Source organism: Triturus cristatus, chromosome 6, assembly GCF_964204655.1.
Source record: "Triturus cristatus chromosome 6, aTriCri1.1, whole genome shotgun sequence".
Lineage (NCBI taxonomy): Eukaryota > Metazoa > Chordata > Amphibia > Caudata > Salamandridae > Triturus > Triturus cristatus.
In genome coordinates, this window is record NC_140589.1 from 187,620,293 (window position 1) to 187,640,108 (window position 19,816).

Consider the following 19,816-nt stretch of genomic DNA (forward strand, 5'->3'; position numbering starts at 1 on the left):
AACAAATGATCAGACACCCCAGAACACAACACTCCCAGATCTCTCATGGTAACAAGACACATCCTTTTGCTCGCACACTTGTACTTGTCCACAATAAGATCTGACAATGACACGAAACAGTTAAAAATATTTATTTTAACTAACAGGCCCTAACATGCGGTAAACATGCCACAACAAGCAGGGAAATGCATAGTACAAATATAGTCGGCATAGCAGCTAGTCCATAAATCATGAAGGGAAATGACAATAGAGCCTAACCTCCTTCCCCTTGCTATGGAGCTGTATTATTACATATCAGAAAATATCTGGGCTCTGTCAGTAGACCCCTTAACTTAGCTTATAGATGGTAGATCTACATCATAGGTGCTGTCTCTTTCTGCTCCCTGGAAAGGTCCCTCTCCAAGTGTCTGTCACCTATTCGTGCATCCCACTAAAAAACACAAAGTACGTTGTCCAAAGAGCTGCATCGGTATGTTTTGTCTAAGGGCTAAGGTCTGACCAGAACAAAATAATAAGGGACATAGTTGTTTGAGCTTGTACATAATGTTCCGTAAAAATCCCAGGAACATGCAGAGAGTGAACACAGCAATGAGTTCTCATGTGAAAGCAGCCATAGAAAATATAGCAAAGAAATAGACATGTAGTAACATGCGCAAAGCAGCAAGCAGGCAGAAACGTGCTCATTCTAACTTAGTGAAGACAACAATGTCCCTATGGGCCACGTGACACCAGGTAGCCTTATATGTCACAAGTCTCATTCCCCAATCACAGTAGGACCACCCACATAAGTACAGTTGCCACCATTTTGTGTCCCCTTTCTTTGCAAGGTGGTCGCTGATCACTCCAACAGGAAAACAGAGTATTAGTCACCAAAGTCAAATGCACTCTAAACAGGCATCCAACAGATTTCAGACGATCTAACAGGGATGTCAAATGACTAAGCTAGGCCAGCTGCAGACCTTCAAACTGGATCACCAGGATTGAAAAAGACACAATGAGCCCCACATGATTCCCAACCTGGAATTTGATTTGGTAAAATGAGTAATGTGGAACGTGACACCTTCAGGGGTAAAAACTATGCCTGATAAATCCATTCTTCAACATCAGAAACTCTTTTACACAATATTAAACATACAGAATAGTGAGCTTAGCCGATAGCTGCTTGCATGACAAATATCTATTCGCCAGCCAAAGCTCCAGAAATCTGAGAACAACTTTCATATTCCAAAGGGATGAGTAGTTGGGAGCCCCAGGATTGGACATATGAATGCCCCTCATTAACTTGCAGACCAAAGGATGCTCACCCACCGGGTTAGCGTCAACTAGAAGATGGCCTGCGGATATCGCAGACCTGAAAATAGTCACATTCCTTTATGCCAAACCAGAAGATGGTATGTCTGAAAGGAAATTTAGCACCGTGCACACTCTGAACCCCATGGGATCAACACCCCGTTCATTGCACCAAGGACACCATCTCTTCCATGCTGATTACATTTGTGGGTGTCCATGCCTGTCTGATTAAAACAGCAACTTATTGCAAAAGTCCTAGGGGAATACCATCTTTTCCTGAAACCATCCAAGCCATCAACATGAGCTGACTGGATAACACTAAGGGATGAGGAAGACCCTTAGGGTCTAATAACAGATCTGGACAGGAGCGGAAACGGAGGAGCACTCGCTATAGCTAGGGCTACCGGGAACCAAGGTGGAGCTCTCCAAAAGGGAGTCACCAGATTTAATCTCAGATTTTTACGCCTGAGTTGTACCTGGACTCTGGATGTTATTAGGAATGGGGTAAAGGTGTAACCCCGGAATTTAGACTAGCCCTGGAGAAACACAATCATAGCCTGGGCATCTGGGTCCAAATGCCAACTGAAGAATTTTGAGAGCTGACAATTGAGTCAAGATGCAAACACGTCTATCTTGCAGAGACCCCACAAGTAATGAAGGTCCTGGAATACTGAGGGGTTCAGCTTCAAATCACTGAAATCCCATACATGATGGGCATGCCAATCACCCACAGTGTTTCTCTTGAATGCAGTGGCTGAAGCAGAAGTGCCAGAAATTCTTGGCAATCTCTCCTAGGAGATGGCACTTCATCCCTCCCAGTCTGTTGACATATCAAATGGCTAAGATGTTGTCCATCCTCAGCAAATATGCAACAAGCTGTCTTTGAAGGAGAATGGGGTAGAAGATGGATTCAGTTGGCTCCCCATACCAGCCACCTCTGCCTCAGGGGTAGTATCCCTGCTCGGGCATTGAAAAGATCCTCGGTCTAACGCAAACCCTCTTTGCATAGTGCCTCTTCTGAACACTCTTTTAAGAGACATTTGGGCCGTGTCAATAGAGGACGAAGTGGAGTAAAACCTGTCTAGTTCCTTAATGAAAGGATATGGCCAGATCAATAAACTTTGGTCTATCTGCATGAGAATAGATCTCCAGCATTCTGTGGAAATTGCGCAGATGGCATTCCCTAACTGGCAGATAGTTCTCTGGTCCCAGCACACTAGGGCATCACGTTTCACTGAGGAATTAGATTATTTGGCCTGGTATGCCAACTGTCAACCAGTTCTGCCCCAGATGGTGCATTTGCAGAGTGGTGGAGAAAAGTGGTGTGGCCTCTGACAACCTCTTACTCTTAGCAATCCGGGTGTGTGGGAGTTAGTGGAGGTAGCAGGAGGGTTAGTTGGCCCCCAAGGACCCTCAGGAGTAAAGTGGACTTCATCCCCCAAACAATAGTGCACTAGGAGGCATGTTAGAAGAGTGGTGGAGAAAGGAGGCATTATAGAAAAAACAAAGGTTACGTTATAGTTAGGCTCAGATTTCTTTCTACAAAACCAGAGAAAATAGCTTACTATAACTTATACCCCGGCAACGCACTGCTTATGAACTAACATATTGCATCACTCATGACATGGTCAGTGACATCACTCATGACATCTTAAATGGCATCACTGATGATATCATCCAGTGAGTGTCAGTATTTTCTACCAGTTTATAATTGTTAAACATATATACTAAGCTACTTCAAATGTTAAATTAGTATACTAGATGTACTACTAATGAGTGTTACTACTTCTAGCATATATTATGTGAGTTGCTTTGTGACTGTGTGTATCTATGTGTGAGTGTCTGTATAGGTGTGTGAGTGTCTGCATGGGTATATAAGTGGGTATGTGAGTAGCTTTGTGGGTGAGTTAGTGTCTTTGTGAGTCGCTGTATTGGTGAGTGAATGGGTCTGTCAGTGGCTATATGGGTGAGTGAGTGGCTGTGTGAGTGGCTGTATGGGTTGGTGAGTAGGTATGTGACTGACTGTATGGGTGAATAAGAGTGTCTGAATGGTTGTATGAGTGAGTAACTGGGTTTGTAAGTGGCTGTATTGGTGAGTGAGTGGCTGTTTGAGTGTGTGTTTGCTTAAGTGAGTTGGTGTGTGAGTGACTGTATTGGAGAGTGAGTGTCTGTCTGAATGGTTGTATGGAAGAGGGAGCAGATATCGGAGTGTGTGTATGGATGTGTGAATGTGTATGTGGTTGTGTGAGTGAGAGTGTGAGTGCTTATATGGGTGAGTGAGTGTGTTGAGAGGCTGTATGGGTGAGTGAATGAGTGTTTGAGTAGCTGTATTGGTGTATGAGTGGATGAGTAAGTAGTTGTATGGGTGTGTTTGTGGCTGTGTGAGTAGCTGTATGGGTGAGTGACTGGTTGTATGAGTTGAAAGTAGGAGTGAGAGTGTCCGAGTGGCTTTGCAAGTGCATCTATGAGTGTGTGAGTTCTGTGAGTGAGTGCGTAAGTCTCTGAGTAGGTCTGTGAGTGGGTGTGAGAGAGGATGAATGGTAATGTGAGTGGTGTATGAGTGGGCTTGTGAGTAGGTGTGAGAGTGTGAGTTCATTTGTGAGTGGGTTCATGAGTGTCTGAGTTGGTCTATGAGTATGTGTCTGATTAGGTCTGTGAGTGGGTATGTGAGTGGGTGTGTGTTTGTCTGTGTGGGTCTGTGAGTAGTGGGTATATCAACGCCTGAGTAGATCTGTCAGCGGGTGTGTTAGTATCTGAGTGTGTTAATGGGTGCCTAAGTGTCTGTGTGCATATGTCAGTAGCTGTGTCACTGACTGGGCCACAATGGAATTGCACCTGTTCCTTTAACCAAAAAGAGTCCACAGTTTTGCACAAAATATCTACCTAAGTGGAGTACTTTCTACTGGTTAATTACTAAGTACTACCTCCTTAGGTAAATGTCCAGTATGTATCATACAATACAGCTGTACACTGGAGCATGCAGAAATGCCACCAGTGTCCGTGTGTGGGTTGTGGCAATGTGATTGTTTCTCATGCATCCTTATCCAGAAATTAGAAATGGCTCTCCGCCAAACAATGATCCTTCCATTTAACTAGATGAAGTAAGTGCTTCTGTGTTTAGTGGAGCTGTCCCCATACCCCTTAGCATCAAGAACACACCACCAAAATCGATGGGAAACACACTGGGTTGCTTTTTGGTAAGATGCCCGTCATCCTTGCAAAAGGTGGGAAGACCACTGCATACTGCTAAGGTGGATGAGGCGGGTCCACACTGGCAGAGCATCAGGTGAATTTGCACATTTGTGTAATTGTAGTCATTTAAAGGGAGAATTATGGACTCTACCCTCACCAGGTAAAGACAAGAAGGAACCCACTCATCACAGTCACTGCACATTGACCTCCAATAGATCAAGGCAAGGATGCATTCAACTTCACAATGCATTTTAGATTGTCTTTCAACGTGAAATTGCAGATAAAACACACTTGCTTTGCCTTTGTCAAGTCCCTGAGGTCAAGATCATTTGTCCTTTACAGAAGTGGAGCTCCAATTTGGTCACCTGCTATGTTTATACATGTAAGTTTTTCCCTTGAGGATCAATTTCTGTCCAAATGAAGTAGGTCCTCATGCCAGCTCCCAATGCTACAGTTCTCCTGTCTAGCTTGCCTCCAGTCCGCTAACCTCTGCTGCCTGTCTACCAGCTGCCCTCTATTTGTTCTTCCTGCTCTGTTTTTCATTCTTCTGCTCATTTTTCTGCCCTCCATTTTGCCTTCTCTCCTCTTTTTCTGCTTTCTGTTTTGCCTTTTTTTCCGCTCGTTTTTCTGCCCTTTGTTTTGCCTTTTTCCGCCTGTATTTCTGCCCTCTGTTTTGCCTTTTATGCTTATTTTTCTGCCCTCTGCTTTGCCCTCTTCAGGTCTGTTTTGCCTCCTCTGCTCATTTTTATACCCTCAGTTGTGCCTTATCTGCTTGTTATTCAGCTCTCTGTTTTGTCTTTTCTGCTAATTGTTATGCCTTCTGTTTTGCCTTTGTCTGTCCTCTATTTTCCGTCATTGCTAGTTTAATTGCCCTCAGTTTTGCCCTCTTCTACTTTGTTTTGCCTTTTCTGCTTGTTTTTTCTGCACTCTCTTTTGCATTTTCTGCTCATTTTGTTGCTCTCTGTTTTGCCTTTTCTCCTAATTTTCCTGCCCTCTGTTTTGCCTTTCTTGCAAATTTTTCTGGCGTCCATGTTGCCTTTTCTGCTTCGCGTTCTTCCATTTGTTTTGCCCTCTTCTGCTCTGTCTTGTCATTTCTGCTTGTTTTACTGGCCTGTTTTACCACTTTGTTCCTTTATCTGCCCTTTGTTTTGCCCTTTCTGCTAAATTTTCTGCCCTCTGTGTTGCCTTTCCGCTTATTTTCTGCTCTCTGTTTTGTTTTGTTTTCTGCTCATTTTTCTGCCTTCTGTTTTGCCTTTTCTGCCCCTCATTTTGCCTTTCTGGTCATTTTCTGCTCTCTTTTGCCTTTTTTCTGCTTGTGTTTCTGTGTTCTGTTTTGCCTTCTTCTGCTCTGGGTTTGCTGATTCTGCTAATTTTCATGCCCTCTGTTTGCCTTTTCTGCAAATCTTTCTGCCCTCTGTTTTTCATTTCCTGCTTGTTTTTACACTCTCTGCTTTTCTTTTTCTGCTAGCTCTTCTGCCTTCTGTTTTGCCTTTTCTGCCCTTCATTTTGCCTTTCTGCTAATTTTTCTGCTTTCTTTTGCCTTTTCTGGAAATTTTTCTGCCCTCTGTTTTGCATTTCCTGCTTGTTTTTCTGCACTCTGTTTTGCCTGTCTTGCTTGTTTTTCCGCTCTCTGTTTTGCCTTTTCTGCTATTTTTCCTGGCCTCTGTTTTGCCATCTTCTGCTCTGCTTTGTCTTTTCTGCTTGTTTTTCTGCCTTCTGGTTTGCCCCTTTGCTAATTTTTCCGTACTCTGTTTTACCCTTTCTGCTTGTTTTTCTTCTTTCTATTTTGCCTTGCCGCTCAATTTCTGCTCTCCATTTTGCTTTTCCTTCTAGTTTTTCAGCCTTTAGTTTAGCCTTTCCTGCTCATTTTTCTCCCCTCTGTTTTGCCTTTCCTGCTTGTTTTTCTGCACTCTGTTTTGCCTGTCTTGCTTGTTTTTCCGCTCTCTGTTTTGCCTTTTCTGCTAGTTCTTCTGCCTTCTGTTTTGCATTTCCTGCTTGTTTTTACGCTCTCTGCTTTTCTTTTTCTGCTAGCTCTTCTGCCTTCTGTTTTGCCTTTTCTGTCCTTCATTTTGCCTTTCTGCTAATTTTTCTGCTTTCTTTTGCCTTTTCTGCAAATTTTTCTGCCCTCTATTTTGCATTTCCTGCTTGTTTTTCTGCACTCTGTTTTGCCTGTCTTGCTTGTTTTTCCGTTCTCTGTTTTGCCTTTTCTGCTATTTTTCCTGGCCTCTGTTTTGCCATCTTCTACTCTGTTTTGTCTTTTCTGCTTGTTTTTCTGCCTTCTGGTTTGCCCCTTTGCTAATTGTTCCATATTCTGTGTTACCCTTTCTGCTTGTTTTTCTGCCTTCTATTTGGCCTTGCTGCTCAATTTCTGCTCTCCATTTTGCCTTTCCTGCTAGTTTTTCAGCCTTTAGTTTAGCCTTTCCTGCTCATTTTTCTCCCCTCTGTTTTGCCTTTCCTGCTTGTTTTTCTGCACTCTGTTTTGCCTGTCTTGCTTGTTTTTCCGCTCTCTGTTTTGTCTTTTCTGCTAGTTCTTCTGCCTTCTGCCTTCTGCCTTCTGTTTTGCCTTTTCTGGCCTTCAGTTTGCCTTTCTGTTTATTTTTCTGCTTTCTTTTGCCTTTTTCTGCTAGTTTTTCTGCACTCTGTTTTGCCCTCTCCTAATCTGGGTTTGACGTTTCTGCAAAGTTTACTGCCCTCTATTTTGCGTCTTCTGCACATTTTTCTGCCCTCTGTTTTGCATTTCCTGCTTGTTTTACTGCACTCTGTTTTTCCTGTCTTGTTTGTTTTTCCGCTCTCTGTTTTGCCTTTTCTGCAGTTTCGCCTGGCCTCTGTTTTGCCATCTTCTGCTCTGTTTTGTCTTTTCTGCTTGTTTTTCTGCCTTCTGTTTTGTCTCTTTGCTCATTTTTCTGCACTCTGTTTTACACATTCTGCTCATTTTTCTGCCTTCTATTTTGCCTTTCTGCTCTTTTTCTGCTCTCCATTTTGCCTTTTCTTCTCGTTTTTCAGCCTTCAGTTTAGCCTTTCCTGCTCATTTTTCTCCCCGCTGTTTTGCCTTTTCTGCTTTTGTTTCTGACCTCCATTTTGCCTTTTCTACTCATTTCCCACCCTTTGCTTTGCCCTCCCCTGCTCTGTTTTGCCTTTCCTGCTCATTTTTTTGCCCTCTGTTTCACCTTTTCTGCTTGTTTCTTTGTCTGTTTGCCTTTTCTGCTTGTTTTTCACCCCTCTGTTTTGCCTTTTCTGCTAATTTTTAACCCACTATTTTGCCCTCAAGTGCTCTTCATTCCCTTTTTCGAATTGTTGTTCTGCCCTCCGTTTTTTCTTTTCTGCTAGTTTTTCCACCCCATTCTGCTCTGGTTTGCTGTTTTTGCTAGTTTTTCTGCCCTCAGTTTTAGACTTTTGCTCTTTTTTATGCCTGCTGTTTTACCTTTTCTGCTAATTTTTCTGCCCTCCTTTGCTGTTTCTGCTTGTTTTTCTGTTTTGCCCTCTTCTGCTCTGTTTTGTGTTTTCTGCTTGTTTTTTTCTACCTTTCTGTTTTGCCCCTTTGATTATTTTCTACACTGTGTTTGCCCTTTCTGAATGTTTTTCCGCCCTCCATTTTACATTTTTTGCTCATTTTACAGCCCTCTCTTTTGCCTTTTTTCTGCTTGTTTTTTTGTCTTCTGTATTGCCTTTCCTGCTCATTTTTCTGCCCTCAGTTTTGCCTTTCCTGCTTATTTTTCACCCTCTATGTTGCCCTATTATGCTCTGTTTTGCCTTTTCTGCTTGTTTTTCTGCCCTCCGTTTTGCCATTCCTGCTTATTTTTCTGTCCTCTGTTTGACCCTCTTATGATCTGTTTTGCGTTTTCCGCAAATTTTTTTGCCCTCTTTTGCCTTTTCTGCTTGTTTTTCTGCCCTATGTTTTACCGTCTCCTGCTCTGTTTTGCCATTTCTGGTAATTTTTCTGCCCTCTGTTTTGCCTTTTCCTCTCATTTTTATGCCCTTTGTTTTGCATTTCTTTTTCTGCACTCTCACCTTTTTCTGCCCTCTGTTTTGCCTTTTTCTGCACATTTTTCTGATCTCTGTTTTGTCTTTGCTGCTCATTTTTCTGCCCTCTGTTTTGCCCTTCCCTGCTCTGTTTTGCAGTTTCTGCTTATTTGTCTGCCCTCTGTTTTAGCCTTTTCTGCAAATTTTTCTGCCCTCTGTTTTCCTTCATGGCTTGTTTTTCTGTTCTCTGTTGTGCCTTTTTTGCTTGTTTTTCTGCCCTTTATTTTTCTCTCTTCTTTTCTGCTTTGTCTTTTCTGCTTGTTTTTTCTACCCTTTGTTCTGCCCCTTTGCTTGTTTTTCCACACTCTGTTTTGCCCTTTCTGCTCATTTTCTGCTCTCTGTTTTGCATTTTCAGCTTATTTTTCTGCCTTCTGTTTTGCATTCCTAATCATTTTTCTGCGTACCATTTTGCCTTTTCTTCTTGTTTTCTGCCCTCTGTTTTACCTTTTCTGCTTATATCTCTACCCTCTGTTTTGCACTCTTCTGATCAGTTTTGCCTTTTCAGCTTTGCCCTCTTTGCCTTCTCCTGCTCATTTGTCTGCCCTCTGTTTTTTCTTTTTCTGATTGTTTTTCTGCCCTCTGTTTTGCCTTCTCTGATTGTTTTTCTGCCACCCATTTTGCCCTCTTCTGCTTTGCTTTGCCATTTATGCTCATTTTTCTGCCCTATTTTTTGCCTTTGTTTTCTTGTTTTATGCCCTTTGTTTGACATTTCCTGCTTGTTATTCAGAACTCTGTTTTGCATTTTTTTTGCCCTCTATTTTGCCTTTCATGCACATTCTTCATTCTCTATTTTGTCCTTTTATGCTCTGTTTTGCCTTCTATGCTTGTTTTTCTGCCCTCCGATTTGCCTTTCCTGCTCATTTTTTTACTCTGTGTTTGGCCCTCTTCTGATCTGTTTTGCCTTTCTGCTCATTTTGCTGCCCTATGTTTTGCCGTCTTCTGCTGTTTTCTCATTTCTGCTAATTTTTCAGCCCTCTGTTTTGCCTTTCTTCCTATTTATGTTCTTTGGTTTGCCTTTCCTGCTTGTTTTTCTGCAATCTGTTTTGCCTTCTTCTGATTGTTTTTCTGCCCTTTGTTTTGCGTCTTTTGCACATTTTTATGCCCTCTATTTTCCTGTTTCTCCTTGTTATTCTGCCCTCTGTTTCACCTTTTCTGCTTGTTTTTCGGACCTCTGTATTGGCTTTTCTACTCATTTTTCTGCCCTCTGTTTTGCCCTCTTCTGCCCTGTTTTAGCCTTTCCAGCTCATTTTTCTGTCCGCCGTTGTGCCCTTTCTGCTTAATTTTCTGCACTCTGTTTTTCTCTCTTCTGCTCTGTTTTGTCGTTTCTGCTTGTTTTTTCCACCCTTTGTTTTGCCCCTTTGCTCTTTTTTCCACACACTGTTTTGCTCTTTCTGAATGTTTTTCAGCTCTCTGTTTTGCTCTTCTGCTCCTTTTTCTTCTCTCTGTTTTGCATGTTTTGCTCATTTTTCTGTCTTCTAAATCGCCTCTTCTGCTCTGTTTTGTCTTTCCTGCTCATTTTTCTGCCCTCTTTTGCCTTTTTGCTGCTCATTTTCTTGCTGTCTATTTTGCCCGCCTCAGCTTTGTTTTGCCTTTTCTGCTCATTTTTCGTGCCTTGTTTTTCCTCTTCTGCTTGTTTTTCTGCCCTTTGTTTTGCCTTTTCTGCTTGCTTTTCTGCCCACTGTTTTTCACTCTCCTGCTCTGTTTTGTTTTTCCTGCTTGTTTTTCTGCCCTTTGTTTTGCCCCTTTGCTCATTATTCTGCTTGCTGTTTTGCCCTTCCTGATCGTTTTCCTACCCTCTGTTTTGCCTTTCCTGCTCGTTTTTTCTCTCTCTATTTTGCCTTTTCCTCCTCATTTTCTTCTCTCTCTTTTGTCTTTGCTGTTCATTTTGCATGGCTGATTTGCAGGTATCTGAAGGGTTCAGATGGCGCCAGTTGCTATTCCTTTTGAAGATCGGCAAATGTGACAAGTCCACATATTCCTTACAGTCGAGATACCAATCAGAACCCAATTGTAAAATCGCGGCAGGTACTCAGGCGGCCCAGCCACTCAGGCTCGCAGTGTGGGGCTACTAGTGTAATTTTTTTGTCCCAGCCCAGATTTCTGTGACTGCATGCCAGATTTCTATTATTCGCCCCGTGGGTCCCGTGAGGCCTAGTGTTTTGGGGTTTGTATATAAGGCTCTTTGGTATCCTACCTGTCCCATTAGCCATAAATCAGTGCGGATACTTGGCTCATCTTGGGAACTATATACCCAGCAGTTAATCACTGTTAATTGTGATGCCCAATAGTAGAGCTTAGGGTCGGGCAGTGCAATCCCACCATCATACAATCCAGCTGTTAACCTCTGCAGTGCAATACGTGGTGCCCATCCCATAACAGAGTACGGACCGCACTGTCAATGTCTGAGAAGTAGGAATCTGGGACCTTAAATGGGGTATTTTGCAATGCATATAGAAAGCAGGGTAACACCAGCATTTTAAAAAACGCTGCTCTACCCAGCAGAGTCAGCGGGAGGCCACACTAGTGTTTGACATCAGATCGTAGGTATGCCAGGGGGCCCTGCAAAATGGTTTCATAAAATGTAGCTGGGTCAAGGGTTATAAATATCCACAAATAGCGGAATCCGGCTTCCGCAATAGGGATGTCGAAGTCTTTAGGCAGTTTGGGTCTAGTGCCATACAGTAGGAATAGCTGTGATTTGGACCAATTTATCGTATAGCCCAAGTGGTTTCCAAATATGCGGAAGATATGAAGTTTGCAGTGGATTGAGGATGCCAGGGAAGGCATATATAATAAAATGTCATCTGCATAGAGGGATATTCTGTCCTCATGTGGGTGTTTCCATTTTAATCCCCTTATCAAAGGGCCCCCCCTAACTCAAACTGCCAGGGGCTCCAACACTAATGCAAAAATCACCCATGAGAGTGGACACTCCCGTCTGATTCCTCTACCAAACCAAATCTGTCATAATGATTGGCAATTAACCACTAATTGTGCACTTGGGCTGTATATAAAAGCATGATCCATCCCATAAATTTTGGTCCAAAACCCACTCTTTCCAACATTTCAAATAGGTATGGCAATTCGATAGTGTCAAAGGCCATTTTGGCATCTAGTGACAACAGGGCTACATCTTCCTGTGTCTTTTCATCCCAGGACGCCATGCAGGTGACGTAGGTTCAAGGCGGTGTTTTGGTCGGTCATGAAGCCCACTTGGTCTGGGTGTATCAATTTATTGATCAGTGGGGTGAGCCTATTCGCAAATATTTCGCAAGTTCCTTGCCCACTGCCGTCAGGAGGGAAGTGGGTCTGTATGCTCTACAGACATTAACAGGTATACCCTGTTTATGTACCACCACTATTAAGGCGAGTTGAATCTCAGCTGGCAACAGACCTTTCTCATAACTCCCTAGGTGCATTTGTTGGAGGTGGGGTGCCAATTTAGTTGTCGCCAACTTAAAGAACTCAATTGGGAGCTCGTTAGGTTCCAAGGCTTTACCCAAATGTATATCTCGGATTGTTGTCTGTATTTCTTCCACTGAGCGATCTCCCTCAAGAGCATTTCGCTCCTCGGGTGAAAGGGCGGTAACCTGGATGGTTGCTAGGAGGTTTTGGTTGTCCGCCAATGTTGCAGTTGTTCCCGTGGTATAGATTGTTTTGAAATGGGTCGCAAATGTCTCCGCAAATTCTTGTGGACTATGCATGTCTTCCCCAGCGGTACCTCTGAGTTGGTGGACCCATCCTCTCACCTGCACCGCTCTTTTGAGCATGCTAGTAGCATGCCTGTTCTGTCCCCATGCTCATATTTCCTATGGTATGTAGTCCGTTGTTTGGCTCTGGCTGTCTCCGTAAGTAGTAGTCTAATCTCTTAGCCGCAAGCGCCTGTTGGGCAATGTCTCCTTCTCTAATTGTTCAATTCGCTCTGTTATTTCTTTTTTGTGACCCACCATGAGTGCCAGCACTCGTCCTTTTATAACTGCACCAAATGTCCAGGGTCTGGGATGACGCTACTTAGCCCACATTTTCTTGAAAGTATAAATCTACGTCATGCAGCAGTTCTGTCTTGATGTGTGGGATTTGTAGTGCCCATGGGTTCATTGTGAGAGTGGTTCTGCGTGCTTGAGACCCCCATTGCATCCTAGTCAATACTGGGGAATGGTCCGAAATGCATCTAGCCAGACAACAGGCTTCCATAAAGTCACGACTGTCGGCCACGTGAGTGAGCATATAGTCTATGCGGGATTGAGTGCTATGGGCCCCCGAGTGAAAAGTAAATTGGCTGGTACTGGGGTTAAGTTGTCACCAGTTGTCCACCAGTCCGAGAGCGGAAAGAAAAACAGCTAGTTTGGACCCAACACTTTGGTCTCTGTGTGGGGGTAGCTGTCGCAAAGTGCCAGATTAAAGTCGCCCCTGATCACTAAAGTGCCGATAGGAAGGTCTAAAATGAACTTGCTGAGGTCTTGTAGAGTGGTTTGCTGTAGTGCTGGTGGGACATATACTGATATTACTGTTAACGTTTTCCCTTGCCATGTTCCGGTGGCTGCTACAAATCGACCAGATCATATGCCCATGTTTTACTAATCATGTACGGGCACTTCTTGCGGAGAAGTATACCTGTTCCCCGAGAACTAGGAGTGACCCCAGCATGTGATACGGGGCGGTAGCCCCATCTGTTTAATACTTTACATGTAGAGCGACATCAGGAGCATGTCACTTCATGTATTGAAGGACCATTCCACTCTTCAGTTGATCCCCCAGGCCGTTTACATTTCATGTAAGAAACTTCAGGTCCCTAACCACTTTATTTGTAATAGGTGTGGGTACGTCGTATATGTTAGAGTATAGTGTAATGCATGCCTCAGCATCCTTGTATTCAGTATATGTTGGTCTCAGTTTGGTTTCTCCTGTTGCCAGGAGCAAAGATACTGGACTCATCCCCTCCCTCCAAGTCCTCGCAACATGTGGAACATACATGTGGCTCTCTTTTACCTTTCAGTTTTGGCTCTGTGCAATTGTGCTGGTACATGCACAATCTCAACTGTGTTTTATGTGACCTATTCCTTTTCTGTGCTAACATAAAACAATAAACTAAACTAGTGTTCCCCCTCCTAAAACACCCCCCACCCTGCCTCCCTGCTGAATGGAATCCAATGACCCGCTTCCCCAAGTACGCAGAGTGCCAGTTGCCCTCCCATCCCAGTGTGGAAGAGCCGTGGCTCAACATTCCCGTCACATCTAACCTTATGCTACATAGTCATCACACATACTTAACAATATGTTCATCTGCTTTTTCAAAGTTCGGCACAAGGAGTCTCTCTTGCTTTTTACTGCAATTTAGCTAGCACAATTTCTAAAGGTGATTAGTGTTGTGGACTTCCTTATTTGTCTTAATTTCCCCCTTCCCCTCTTTCCTCTTACTTACAGTCTTGTGTGACTCAATATCAGGTTGCTGGTCTAAGTTGCAGTTTATCCCCTCACTGGGGGAATCATGGCCTCAATCTTGTTGCCGCTCCTTTTGCTCATTCAGGATCCGCCTGCGACATGTTGGTCTCCATCGTCTTGTGTTAGGTCTTGTCGCTGTTGTTGCTTGACTACTCATCGCTCCTGCTGATCTGAAGTTCCTCTGGATCCCACTCGTCGCCAGCCATCCAGCCAGTCTAGGGCCTCCTCTGGCTCCAATAAGAACCAACTTTTGCCCTCTGCCTCCACTCGCAATTTTGCTGGAAACAGCATGGTATACTTAATTCCCTATGCCCTAAGTGCTTTTTTGGCCTTCAAGAAGGAGAGTCTCTGTTTCTGCACTTTGGCGGTAAAATAAGGGAAAAACGATATGGTGCTTTTTTGATATTTAAGGGGGTGCCTTGGAGGATGACATCTCGGTCACGAAAGTTGAATACCCTTGCCAGAAGAGGTTTGGGCCTTCCCCCTGGTATGCGGTGAGCTTGCTCGATAGGGAAATAATTGGAGAGGTGTTTGGGTTGCAGGTGATTTAGCACTAATTCTTCAACAAATAAATCTACTGCTGGACCCTCTGCACTTTCTGCACACCTAGAATGCAGACGTTATTGCGCATTGAGCGCCCCTCATGGTCATCGAGTTGCATTGTAAGTAGTTTAGTTGGATTTTGCAGATCCGCGACTTGTTTTTTTAATCTTGATGTATCGACAACAAGACCACCTCCTGCACTCTAGAGTCCATTTCTCTTAGGTCTGCTCTAAGCAGGGACATGTCAGTGGAGAATGAGTCTATACGCTCTTCCAATGAGGTACGAACTCTGGTAATCGTCGCCATGATATCATGAAGCATCTGGGAATCTTGTTCCTTTTGTTTCAATTGGCTTTCCTGGTCGCTGACCCTTCTTCCTGTATCCTGTAATTTGTGGCAAGTGAATTTGTCTTTCTTCGGCTGCTGTGAGGGACGACCCCCTTTTGCTGTCGCCATTGGTGAGTTGGATCCGCTGACTCACTACGGGCAGGTACTCTCCTCTCCCTACCATGAAATTCACGTGGCCTGTCGGGTTTCCCCTTTCACTACGTCTCGGTATGGAAGTACTAATCTGTGTAAGTTGACCACTGCAGTGCCGGCCGGCACTTCTGTGTTGTATTGCTAGGTCATAGTGCCTTACTCCCAGTTTTCTTTGTGTTGGTCCGACCCCTGACTGTTGATCCTTATCTCCTCGATAGCAGGGTTTATCTTATGGACTTGATTTGTTCCTGGTCAGGTGCGGCCCCAATCAGCGGGGTAAACACCCCCCCAATTCCTTTCCAGGTCTTAGTTAATCGGCCTCTCTCCAAACAGCCATGGTTGTTAGATCATTCCTAGGCACTGTATAGCCACGCAATTGCAATTGGAGCTCAATATGAGGGACAGTCCGGTGTCTCCCACCACTGGCCTCTCAGTGTAGGTGAATTGCCAGGAATCACAGCCCTATCGTCATAGGGCAGCTGCAGGCGTATTGTCTCCCCTGGGCGGCAGTCGTCTCTCAGCACAGCCTTTGAGGTCATTAGTTTATGCCGCAATTCAATGTTCTTGTTATGTCCCTCTCCCGAGTGATTCAAGGGGTTATATCAATATTATAGTGTCCCGGGAGCTCCGATGTGTTCTCCACGAGGCTCCCCGGTGCGCCGCACCTGCGTCACTGCAACAGCGCACTGAACGCCCTCGCACCGCAGATTAGTAAAGGGGTTACTGTTGAGGTTTTCAATTGCGTGCTGCCATGGTGTATTGTCCATTGTCACAGCGAGTCTCTGTGCAGTCTCCGTCTCTCATGGGCAGGGCGAGCTGCTCACTCGACTCCGCAGTCTATCGCGATGGTTAGGGCGCACTCTCATCGGCTCCCGTACTTGTTCCGTAGCCATATTTATACGACAGGGTCAGGTCACCCGGTGCTCTGCACCTTTTCTTCACTCTGTGTGGTGGTATGTGCCGGACGCTTTACAGGATATTTGTCAGGGAGGGACGATTGGAGCCGGAGCCACGCTAGTGTGTTGTCATTTCTCCCGGCTAGTGGCAACGCCCCATCCCCATTTTGCTTTTTCTGCTTTTTTCTCTGCCCTCCATTTTTCCTTTTTCTGCTAATTTTTCTGCCATCTGTTTTGCCCTCTTCTGCTCTGTTTTCCTGTTTCTGCTTCTTTTTTCTGCCCTCTGTTTTTCCTTTTTCTGCTTGTTTTCCTGCTTTCTGTTCTGCAGATTCTGCTTGTTTTTCCGCCCTCATTTTGCCTTTTCGGCAAAATGTTCTGCCTTCAATATTGCACACTACATCTCTGCTTTGCCTTTTCCACTTGTTTTTCTGCCCTCTGTTTTGCCTTTTCTGCCCATTTTTCTGATCTCTGTATTGCCTTTTTTGCTTGTTTTTCGTCCCTATGTTTTCCCTTTTTTTGCTTCTTTTTCTTCCCTTCGTGTTGCCTTTTTGCAAATTTTGTTACCCTTTATTTTGCCCTCCTCTGCTCTGATTTCCTTCTCCTGCTTGTTTTTCTATCCTCTGTTTTCTCTTTTCTGCTCTTTTTACTGCCCTCTTTTTTGCATTTCCTGCTTGATTTTTTGCACTCTGTTTTGCCTTTTTCTTCTTGATTTTCTGCCTTCTGCTTCGCTTTACTTGCAAATTTGTTTGCCTTTGTTTTGCACTCTTCTGCTCTGTTTTGCCTTTCCTGCTTGTTTTTTTGTCCTCGGATTTGCCTGTTCTGCTCCTTTTTCTGCCCTCCATGTTGCCATTAGCTACTCAGTTTCGCATTTTTCTGCACATTTTTCTGCCCTCTTTTCCATATTTCAGCTTGTTTTTCTGCCTTTTGTTTGCCCTCTTCTGCTCAGTTTTGCTGTTTCTGCTCATTTTTCTGCCCTCTGATTTGCTTTTGCTGCTTGTTTTTCTGCCCTCTGTTTTCCCCTTTGTTCATTTTTCTGTCCTCTGTTTTGTCTTTCTGCTTGTTTTCTACCCTCTGTTTTGCCATCTTCTGCTTTGTTTTTGCATTTGCTGCTCATTTTTCTGCCCTCTGTTTTGCCTCTTCTGCTTTTTTTCTGCCCTATGTGTTGCGCTCTTCTGCTCCCTTTTGTCTTTCTTGCTCATTTTGCTACCCTCTGGGTTGCCCCTTTGCTAGTTTTTCTGCCCTCCGTTTTGTGCTTCTGCCCCCTGTTTTGCCTTTTTCTGTTAATTTTTCTGTCATCTTTTTCCCTTTTCTGCTAGTTTTTCTGCCCTACTGACCCACTTATGCTCTATTTTGCTGTCTCTGCTGTTATTTTTGGCCCACTGTTAAGCCTTTTCTGCTAATTTTTCTGCCCTCAGTTTTGCTTTTCCTGCTCATTTTACTGTACAACCAAGAAAAGCCCACCTCAAGGAGGAGTGGGGGCTTGGCGGTGCCGGAATCACCCGAGTCTACTCTCACCCTCCTTATATAATAAAGTGGACCCAGAAACCTTCGTCTGCAGAGAGAACCACCTTTATTACAATAGCCCGGGCTATGGAACAGAGTCCCAGGCTAGTCCGAGACAAAACCCAGGAGGCTGCTGCTTTACTCCACAGCGAACAAGCCTTACATACATTTTTACTCCACTCTTTTGGCATTCAGTCCATTGTTCAATCAGGGCGGTGTTTGCAGTTGATAACCTGATCAAGGCAATGTTTGTAGTTGAAGACCTGATCAAGGCGGTGTTTGTAGTTGATGACCTGATCAAGGCAATGTTTGTAGTTGATGACCTGATCAAGGCGATGTTTGTAGTTGATGACCTGATCAAGGCTCGGCATTCAGACCATTGTTCAATCAGCTTGATCAAGGCTCGGCATTCAGATAATTTTTCAATCAGCTTGATTAAGGCTCGGTCAGTCAGACCATTGTCCAGATAACCTGATCAAGCTGTCAAGGATGTTTACCAAGCAGGAAGCAGAAGATGAAAAACAAGCTTGTTTACACAGGGTGTAGGTGTCTCATGGCTTTCTGTTGATGAATTGGCTAACTGTAAAGAACAGGGGGACTTAGGTATGCAATAGTTTTGAGCGTCAGCAGAAATGGAGGCTGTAGGCAGGGTTTTGTCACGAGATGGCAAGGAAATGGAGGAATGTATGGAAATTAATCCCCATCTGGAAAGGAGGCCCCAAATCCAGCCCATGAGGGACCAGTCATCTTGTTGTTGATGAATCTCAGAGGAAAGTTTATGCAGACGTTGGATAGCTTGATAGACTGATGGAGCGTTATCAGGTATGTAAATGCAGCAGCTGGAGCCGATCAGTTTACATACACCACCACGGTCAGCAAGGATGATGTCAAGCATCATTCGATGTTGTAGCGTCATCAGGCGGTCCGCCTGAAGCTCCGCGGTGATGTTGCCAAACGCCCCTGCTGTTTCATTAATGGTGGCCTCCACCACTCGGGTACGGTGTTGTATGTTGCGGCTGTTGACCATAGGACCCAAGAACGGCAGGAAACCTTTGAATAAGTCCCCCGCCTCCTGTCCTGCAGTGTCATCGGCTTCAATTACTCCCCTAGGCATATGATGGTGGAGGTGGGGATTGGTCAAGTGATGTGTCCCAACAGCAGTAAAGGTAGGGTGAGTAGAAAGGCCAAATAACACACACCTGACCAATTTCCGGGAAGCCAGGTTTAAGCAGACTGTCCACAAACGAAATATGTATTTGGAGAAGCGATTAGGAGTGGTGGTGAGGTAATATTCAGTGTACTGACTATTGCGCAGTCACTGACTCCTACCTCCCGGGTCCCCAATCCTTTCAGGCACACCTGGCCATGAGTGCTGATCACATTGAAAGCCTGCAATTTGGTGGGAACTTTGCGTCTGGACCGGAAGCAAGAAAAGATGATTCTACTCGAGGTGTTGAACACAACCATCTCATTGCGTTCAGCACGAGAAATGTTCAAGATGTCAGATGTCGTAGTAGGGCAGAAAGGATTACTGACATTGCCTGTTCTGTTTCGGGTGAAAGTGTCATAAAAATCGCCAATGATGGAGCTAGTTGTTCCATTGATCGTATATGCATCGGTGACGAGCATCCTCCAAGCCAGACAGGACCCAAAAACAGAGAATGGATAGACAAAATAGGGGCAGCGTGTGTCATAGAGTGTGGCATGAGCCCACATACCCAACAGTTCGAAGTATTAATCACAAGCTGATGCTGGTGCAATAATTGTACAAAAGTATTGTTCATGAATTCCAGGCGTCGTGGTAGTTCATGGGGTGACAAAGTGGCGTGGAGATGTTCCGCAGGTGTCGGTGTCATAACCAGAGGAACTGGGGGAGAGGTCAGTAACAGAAGCCATCCCACAACCAGCAGGATGAGGAGGGCAAAAAGGATAACTATCGTGAAAAGGAAATATTTATTGTTCAGAAGTTTAACATATTTCTTGTGCGCTTCAGATCCTCAGACTGCTGCCATTCTGCTCCGCCTGTTGTCACTAGCGGCTGTCTGTGATTGGTGGTTGCTTCACTGGGTGTGGATACCAGGAGTCCCATGGACATCCCCTTGGTCCAGCAAACCAGCACCGGTCTCAGCCGGGATATCACAGCCCTACAGCCTATAGACACCAAACAGAGTCAAGGGCGAGCCCCTTTTCTTGGTCTAAAGTTGTAGCGAGTGGAAAAAGGTACGGAGTGGTCTGGAAAGAGAGCTTCTTGTTCCTTCCCCTGATCCTGCAGAGGAGGGACGACTGGACCCCCCAAGATTCGATCAGTTTTAGCTTCCGTAGTGGTGTAATGAAGTCGAGCATCACTGAAAGGGACAAAGGTCTGTACTACTTCTGTGTCACAATCCGGCAGTCCTTCTTTCACTCATTGGTCGTATGGAAAGGGGAGAGGCACCCTCTTGCAGTGGGTA

At 44.6% G+C, this 19,816-nt stretch overlaps 1 protein-coding gene across 1 annotated transcript in view; it reads left to right on the plus strand.

Annotated features, from left to right (window-relative positions):
* Nucleotides 1–19,816, plus strand: part of LOC146816609 (cysteine-rich venom protein-like) — a 559,639-nt gene that overhangs the window by 22,297 nt on the left and 517,526 nt on the right. The gene's annotated exons all lie outside the window — the stretch shown is intronic.